The 8175-nt window shown below is 41.0% G+C and overlaps 1 long non-coding RNA gene across 1 annotated transcript; it reads left to right on the forward strand.

The window, feature by feature from the left end:
• The first annotated feature begins 6074 nt into the window (after nt 1-6074).
• On the forward strand, nt 6075-6509 carry LOC129162026 (uncharacterized). Its single transcript, XR_011517212.1, has 3 exons — nt 6075-6135; nt 6210-6279; nt 6389-6509. It is a non-coding gene; the product is annotated as an uncharacterized lncRNA (long non-coding RNA).
• Nucleotides 6510-8175: the final 1666 nt, after the last annotated feature.

The raw sequence follows: 8175 nt of genomic DNA on the forward strand, positions 1-8175 counted from the left end.
TCAGAACCAAAATCGGTACAGTTTGTTTACTTTTCTTAAATATTTCATTTCTGTGCTCCACTGGGAGCTCTAAGCTGACGAGTTCTCAGCTAGTCTTAGCTCCATCATGTGTCCCAATATAGTTCAGTAATCTACAGTTTTACTGCTGTGTGTATTTATTGAAATAACTCTGGAAAATATTTAACCGACAATTCACCAGAATAAATCTTCCTGCTGCTGGAGTAACTCCTTAGCTCAACTCGTTGTTTATACTAATCCAGGATGTCATAGAGGTTCTAATGTTGAAATATAGAGATCATCTTTTAGATTACATCTCTCTCTCCGCGCGCGTGTGTGTGTGTGTGTGTGTGTGTGTGTGTGTGTGTGTCGTAGCTTTCCCAAAGGACTTGTTCTCTGCTTACCGGAGCGAGCACGGTTAGCAGTTTTGCTGCAGTCATGCTAACGGGACTCGTCTAGAGTCCAGAAGTAGCGGTGCAGTTCTAGATGGATTTATAGATGTAGGTTATTATTTTAGATCAGACCTGTTATTTAAAAACGCATGTAGGACACAGACACATGGCTCAGACCTTTTGCTGCAGCTGTAAATACAATTTACATAATAATTAGGAGCATGAAAGTAAACAAATAACAGTGGTTCACAATACTAGCATCAGCAGCTACCTTGTTATGGAGCTAGGATTGGGACAATATTCAGCGTAACTTGTACCAAGTTTTGTAACTTGCAACATGTTTCATGACACGTAACTTTGGATTCGTAACTTGTAACTTTGGATTCGTAACTTGTAACTTTAGTTTTCTAACTTGTAATTCTCAATTCATACTTGTATTTCTTGTTTTGTAACAGGAACATTGTATTTTGTACATGTATTTTTTATTTTGTAAAATCAAACTTTTATTTTGTACATTTACTTCTCATTTTGTAACATCAAACATTCATTCAGAAACATGAAACTTTCATTTTGTAACTAGCAGACTTCCAAATTGAAAAAATCAAGGTACAAGTTTGAAATTAAAACTCGCAAAACACACATTTAATTCTACAGGTACAAACCTCAAATCTACAGTGTTACAGATCTTTTTGTCTCGATTCTAGCGTCAATGGGAGGAACTTGGGTGGAACCAATGAGAGCACGAGTCTTAGCTACCAATCAGGTTTAATCATGTCCTGAAGAAACCTGTATCCTGTTGAATCCACTGAAAAACAGCTATACGGCCTTTTTGATCATCTGTTTACTCCATTTAATGCCTCTTGTGTTTTTCATGCCTTTTTGACTTTCTGTTTCCTCCGTTAGGTTTTCCAGCTGGGTTCCCTGGTTGCATAGCCTGTTCCTTTCTCCTCCTGGCCCTGACGCCGGCTCCTCATGGCTTCCTGGGATGTCCCTCTCTCCTGATACCATCTCATGTCCCCCCTCGCTTTCCCTCATCTCATTTGCCTCACTGCTGCTGCTGCTTTCCTAATTCTCTGAAATTATAATGGCACTGTTAGAATAAAGAATCATTTTTAAATAAAATAAATAAAAATGTCTTAATATTTCAAAAGATTTGTACCACAGTTTACTTGAGTACAACATGTGTGGTCGCTGGTCAGTGGATCAACATGCAGTGGTTCTGCTGTACTTCTCACTGCGGGGTCCTTCCTCCTCCTTGGTTCAGGGCGATGAACAAACACAGCATCAGCCCTGAGTCTCACCTTGCCTTGCCTAGTCTTAGTAAACTGTCCCTCCTCAAAATGTGCCTGTAGAGTGGTGTATTAGTTGATTTCCTGCCACGTTTAAAAGTTTAATTGCAGCCTTGTGCAGCTGAGAGCAGAACAGATAGAAAACAGATAGAAAACATCTGAGAGTGCACATTAAACTCACTGCACACAGCTTTTTGTTATTGTGATCTCTGGTCATGGTGAGGTTGCTCCTGCTGACTTGAGCCAACCATTTTCTTCTTCTCTCTGCATCTTTGGGGAAGCCATAATTCTGATTCCTCCCTCAGAACGTTTGCTATATGCAGGGCAACCAACCACGGAAGATATTTAACCTATAAAGGGATTATTAAAATACTATTTTTGTACATATAGAAATATTGAACTAAACCAAAAATATTGAGATGTAAAATTACATTTTAAAATTTTATCCAACCCTAAAATTAGTTATTTCAAATTTTAAACCACAGACACATTTAATTTTAATAATAATCAAAATAAAGTTATTCATAAGAGTTTCATTAGGTCTTGAGTACATTGCTCATAATTAATGATTCAGCTTATTTGTGCATATGTAATGACTAAACATAATGTTGGTAAAATGCTTTATTAAAAATGCTATTGTACATGTTGTACAAGTTTGGTGTTCGTTTTTTCACAGTTAACACTTTTTTATCTACTGTGATGAACCATACAGTTTTACTGAATTTCTTTTTAATTAGTTGCTATAGAAGCCAGATAAACTGGGTTATAGATGCATGTACTGTCTTCACATAAAAATATAAAGTAATGATTGTAAAATGTATTCTACTGAACATAATAGATCATCATTCAAAGCATAAACAGCTACATATTTTCTTCAAGGTAAGCTGGAGCAGAATTCTAGCTTTCAATAAACACTTTAAAATGGATATTACAACTCGAGTTTAGGGCTTCTTGTAGGACTTAAAGTTATTAAGTATGCTTACCATAAATCCTCTAATATTAGCCTGTATTTAATTAACTGCCGGGTATCATATTATGGCCGGTGTCGGAGAGGTGAATAATGGCCGTTTTTTTATTGTGGCTGGGTGGAATGTGGTAACAAGCAAGTACGGGGGTCGGTTGTGTCATCCATCTCACTTTTGATTTGCCAGCGACAGACCGCGAGGGTAACTTTAACCGTGCGGAGACAAAGAGGAGGCAAAAATTTGATATCAAGTTCAAAGAGAACGTGCAGATTATGCTGCAGAACACTGGGGAGCCGTAGCAGGGGTTGTATGAACTAGTCACTAGTGGACTTCACCGCTCTATAGTGACTTTTTATGCCTGTCATCGACTAGTCGCTGTCACGTGATAATGACCGGCTAGATGCAGTCCACGGAAAAGACAGCAGCCTGCTGTCAGCAGGTGACAAGCTCCTGTGCGTCGGGAGGCAACACGCTGTGCCAGAGCATCGGTACTGACACCCGCCGTAAAACGGACAACACACGCACACACACACACACACGCACACACACACACACTGCAGCATGCTAGAATCATGTGAATGACTAATTTAACTACATTGAACTACTTTAGTAATAATTTAATCTCTTATTCTGGACTAAAATAAAGAAACAAGCTACATCATCACATATCTGTGGCATCAAGAAGCATCTTCTGAGTTCAAACACAGGGATGGAGCACAATGTTTACACCTGAACAGTATCAGGATGTTTTAACTCACAGAGGTCTGCAGGTCTTCTGTTTTATGAGCAAAGCGCTGAGAATCCGCTTGCTATGAGCGCTAAACGTTATTTTGCCGCTTCCGTGCGGAGCGGTAGAGAAACACATTTCAAACACGGAACCGAGTCTGGTTACCGAACCGAACAGAATTCTGATGACGTCACACCTGTGCACGAAGGTGCGGGTTCCAACCCACAGGAGAGGAGGTAAACAGCGAGTGGATCACAGGGACTGAACTGATGTTTTTGAGCAAAACTGCGGTAAAAATGGCTGTTTGTCCTCATTATCAAAAGTGTAAACCCCGGTTTGGATGCGGTGCTCATGCAGGTGTCTCTTTCTGTTCGGACCAAGCCCCCACAATGCGGCTTCAAAATTGAAGCCAACCCGGAAGTAAGAAAAATTGCAGTTCCACATTCATCCACTAGGGGCTGGTATCAGAAGCGAGCAAATCCTCATCGACTCCCATGTTAAAAATACCAATTTCACAGCAGAAATAAACATGTTTACAGCCTGGTACCAAAACGTTTTTTGTTTAAATGATCTAGTTTACACTCATGACAACTCTGAGGGGGGTGATTTTTTTTCTCACTCTTCTGTTTAAGTGTATTAAAAGCCTAAAATTCTGTATAATTAAAGAGCAAGTAACGTCTAAATTAACTTTTTTTTGCTGATGAACTGTATAAATGAGTGTCTAATAGTGTTTTAAATGTGTGTATTCATTATTTTAGCATTTTGGTGAATTTTCTTTAAAAAATAAAAATTCTGCCTAAATTACACAGAATAGCGCCACCTTCAGCTTAAAACATAGAATTTGAGTCATTTTGAATACACTTTAGCCAATGGCTCAAGAGTAAGATACTACGTATACCAGTAGAGTACTACGTAGCAGCTCTGTGTCAAAGTTATAAAAGCATCGAGAGTCTCGGCCACGCCTCGTGGCGAGTTGGGAGTTGGATTTGCAAGCGAGTATAGGAGGTTAGCCGTAGTTCAGCATTAGCATATAGCATTAGCATATCCTAATCTTTAGCATAGCTTTTAGTGTTATACATAATTATTTAGTGTTAGTTTGGCTGTTGGATATTGTAGTCCAGGGAGTGGCCTGGGGTAGCACATGCCACCCTTGGAATCTGATTGGACACCCCAGGTGCCACCACACTAATTTATTTTTAAATAGGCTTTTCATTGTCCACAAAAGGCTTGGGGGTAAAACAAGAAAGCCTAACCATTGGTGCCACCCATGCACAAAGTTGGACCTCACCTGGGCCCCCCCCCATTTTAAAAGATCTGGACACGCCACTGATTGTAGTTTAGTTAGTGTTTGGCTGTTAGTGTAATTAGGAAAGTAGTTCAGGTTTAGTGTTCCATATCGTGTTAGTATGGTGAGAAGGTGTAGTGTAGTGTGGTTGCGGTGGCTCTGTGGGGTTGCACTCCTTTCCGCTGGACTTAGAAGTTAGGCGCCAGTGGTTGCGCGCAATCGGTGTCTGGAAAATATTCAGCTCCCGCCTGGTGCTGTAGTTTGCAACCAGCATTTTACCCGCGATTCTGCATGTCTCCGTTTGAAGAGGGAGGCTGTGCCCACCGTGGCTCTTCCGCGATTTAGATGCAGCCCACCGACTCTGCTCCCCCACCATGACGGGCTCCAGTCTGAGGTGAGTAAGCTAAATAAAAGTTTTAACATCTTCTAAAGACAATTCCCTACCTAAATGCAAAGCTTGAGAGACGTGGTTCACTTAATTTAGCTAATATCAGTCTGCACTGCCTTCGGGCTGATTTGTCAAGTTCACAAAATGTGGAACGGGATGTAAGGTTAGAATCAGCGGCGAATCGGAACATATCTCGAAGCCCTGGCCGAAAAAAACGGTCCACATGACTGTCAGGCTCGGAGAAAATTTGGGTTGTTTTTGTGTCAGTCGGCAATTCTGCAACAGTGGCTCTAACTAACGCAGCACTAGTTGACAGACATCATTACAGCGTGAAATCCAGTTTGTGACCCGGTTCCGTGAGGAATTCTGTTCAGGAGGTCGCATTTCAGGCTCTTCACATCATATGTGACTGACTTTTACGTTATAATAACCATCACACACTAGGAATGTTATAAAGTGCCTATATAGGACAGTTTCTTTTGTATATTATCTGACTTTATAAACTCCAACAACAATGTGCTTCTATTTTTTTTTCAGGCTAAATCTACCCAAGACACTGGCTGTCAGACTGATTTAGTAGTCTGCAAGAATGCACTTGTCCAGGCTGACGTGAAGCCTTACCCGTAGCAAAGGTGAACTATTTTTAATAATCTTCTATGTAAACATTTTATTATCACCTTCTAGTTTTAATTTGTTTTACAGATTATTGTTACACGTGATTTTATGCTCTTTTAAACATTTATAAATGTGCTGCTTCTTTGTTTTTACATAGCCAGCCAGAATAGAGCTCCCAGCCTCAGTGTGTCTGGTGACACAGGGATCATGACGGAAATTCATCTTCCAGAAAGTCCCAGTGCAGCGTCCACACCCCTGAAAAGACCAAGATGTGAGGTGTCTGCTGTTAATTCCAGCTTCCACCTCAGTGACAGTGCAAGCTTAGTGAACTGTTCAAGGTAAAAAAAATTTAAACATTTCAGAATTTTTAAGATATTAACAATTAAATAAGTATGTGATTACATCATGACATCATGAAGGAGGCTACTGATTCTGCCCCTGTGACACTTGGTGGTGACGTGTGAGCTGATTCACCTGGTAAATAACTTTTACATTAAATATTTTGTTTTTGCTATCAAAAGTAAATTAACTAATAACCTGCATTATTGCAGGACACTCAGCAAAATATGGACTCTACACCATGAGGCAGGCACACGTTAATACTCTATAAGAGCACATAAGGTGAGCAACACCACAGATTATTGTACACTGTCCTGAATGTGTTTTCTTTCTGCATCTGATCATTAGCCTGGCTGATCACCTGATAACTCCTGTCATCTGGTTGTGACAGCATGAGGATGTCCTCACACACCTGTAACCTATCAGCTCATCTGGCAGAATAGAGAGGGAAGAGACAACACCACATCTCCTGTTCCTGGAAAGCCTTCAGCCATCCTTCGATGACTGAGAACCTCCATCAGCTCTGTCTCCTGTCTGCCTACAATTATAATAAATATTGTGTTTGACAAGTTTTTTGTGCTGCCAAATATCTCATTTTGATTCCAGTTTTGATATTTTAATGGATATTTATAAATTACATTAATTGAATTATCACATTGTTGCATGTTTAACTAGCTCTATTGTGATGATTTAAACTAGCACCTCACTGTTAAAAGCTCGTTTTAATTTCAAGCATGTTTAAGTATTTATGGACATGAACAAAAACAGGAAATATATAAATTGAGATTTATTAAATTAATATAACAAATAAGGGGGACAGAGTCATTGAAAGGCACATTCTTCTGGAAGCTCCTGATCAACCAAGAAAGCAGCTGTTATCAGTAAATAAATAATGAAATCAGGGCAGTTTTAGTGGGCTGAACACATTACAGAATAATTTTCTCATGGGGTATTTTCATAACTTTCTATGCAGCAGACTGTAACTTGAGCCCAGGGCTCCTGGAGAGCTGCTATCCAGCAAGTTTCAGTGGTTTTCCTGCTTTAACAGGTTAGATTAGCTGTTAAGCAGCTCAGCTATTTGTTGCTGATTAAAACCAGGTGTGTTGAAGCAGATAAACCTCTAAAGCATGCTGAATACTAGCTCTCTTGGGCCGTGGAGCAAAACCCTGCAGCTAATCTGATGCTATGGCTAACGGCTACTTAACATTCAGAGCTGGTTCTGTTGGGTTGGTTCCGGTGATTTCAGGCAACTCACAAGCTCAAAACAATAAGGCCCAGGTCCGCTTGTCTCCTCCAAATAGACTTGGTCCCTTTCTTCTCGAGTGTCTGGATAAGGAGGGGGAGAAACGTCCTCCACTTCTAATAACTGCTCAGAGTGAAGGGAGCTAGCATCGTCTAGTTAGCCATTGTCTTCGTCACTGCTGCGGCTCCGCCCTCTCGGTCCTCCAGGCAACGCCTACTAATGTTGCAGTTTTTAAAATTGATACGTGGGTGGAGTAAGACTCTGAGGGGGGAATTACCACTTCTTTAATGAGCATCCGACACACGTGACCGCCGCCTCAGACCCACGTGACCAGCTAGCTCCGTGGAAAGGCCTCAGTACAGCCTCGGTCTCTCCTGGAAACTGTTTCGGGACTTTGAGTCTCTGTGCTTGTGTATTCTGTTTTGGATATTATTTGTGCAATTGTTGGACAAAATGACTTGCTGTGGTATTACTTGCACTAATAGAGCGTCCAAGGAGTCTCCTCTTCATTTTTTTTCGGTAAGTTAAATTAAATGTATGTATTTTAGGTCACTGCCACCTTTAAACTAGCTGAGTTTATCGAAGTAGCTAGCTAACTATCATTTTAACATGTAGCGTGTACTGTTTAACTATGAAATTTAGATGTAAAATACAATAAAATAATTAATAGGGCATATGTCGTTGGGTACAAGGGTAAAACCCAGTGCATTTAACATAAAAATGGGTTGAAATATGACGGAGCTCTCGGAGGGACACTTCTGTGCTCCATTCTTCCACCCGGTTCTCCCCGGCGGTCAGCCCGGCGCATGTCTGACCGATGTGGCGCCTACTAGCTGCTGCGGGGCTGACCGCTTGTTGAGCTCTCGGATGGGGCTGACCGCTAGTGGAGCTCTCGGACGGGGCTGACCGCTCGTGGACGGGGCTGACTGCTCGTG

The sequence above is a fragment of the Nothobranchius furzeri genome, chromosome 1, assembly GCF_043380555.1.
Source record: "Nothobranchius furzeri strain GRZ-AD chromosome 1, NfurGRZ-RIMD1, whole genome shotgun sequence".
Lineage (NCBI taxonomy): Eukaryota > Metazoa > Chordata > Actinopteri > Cyprinodontiformes > Nothobranchiidae > Nothobranchius > Nothobranchius furzeri.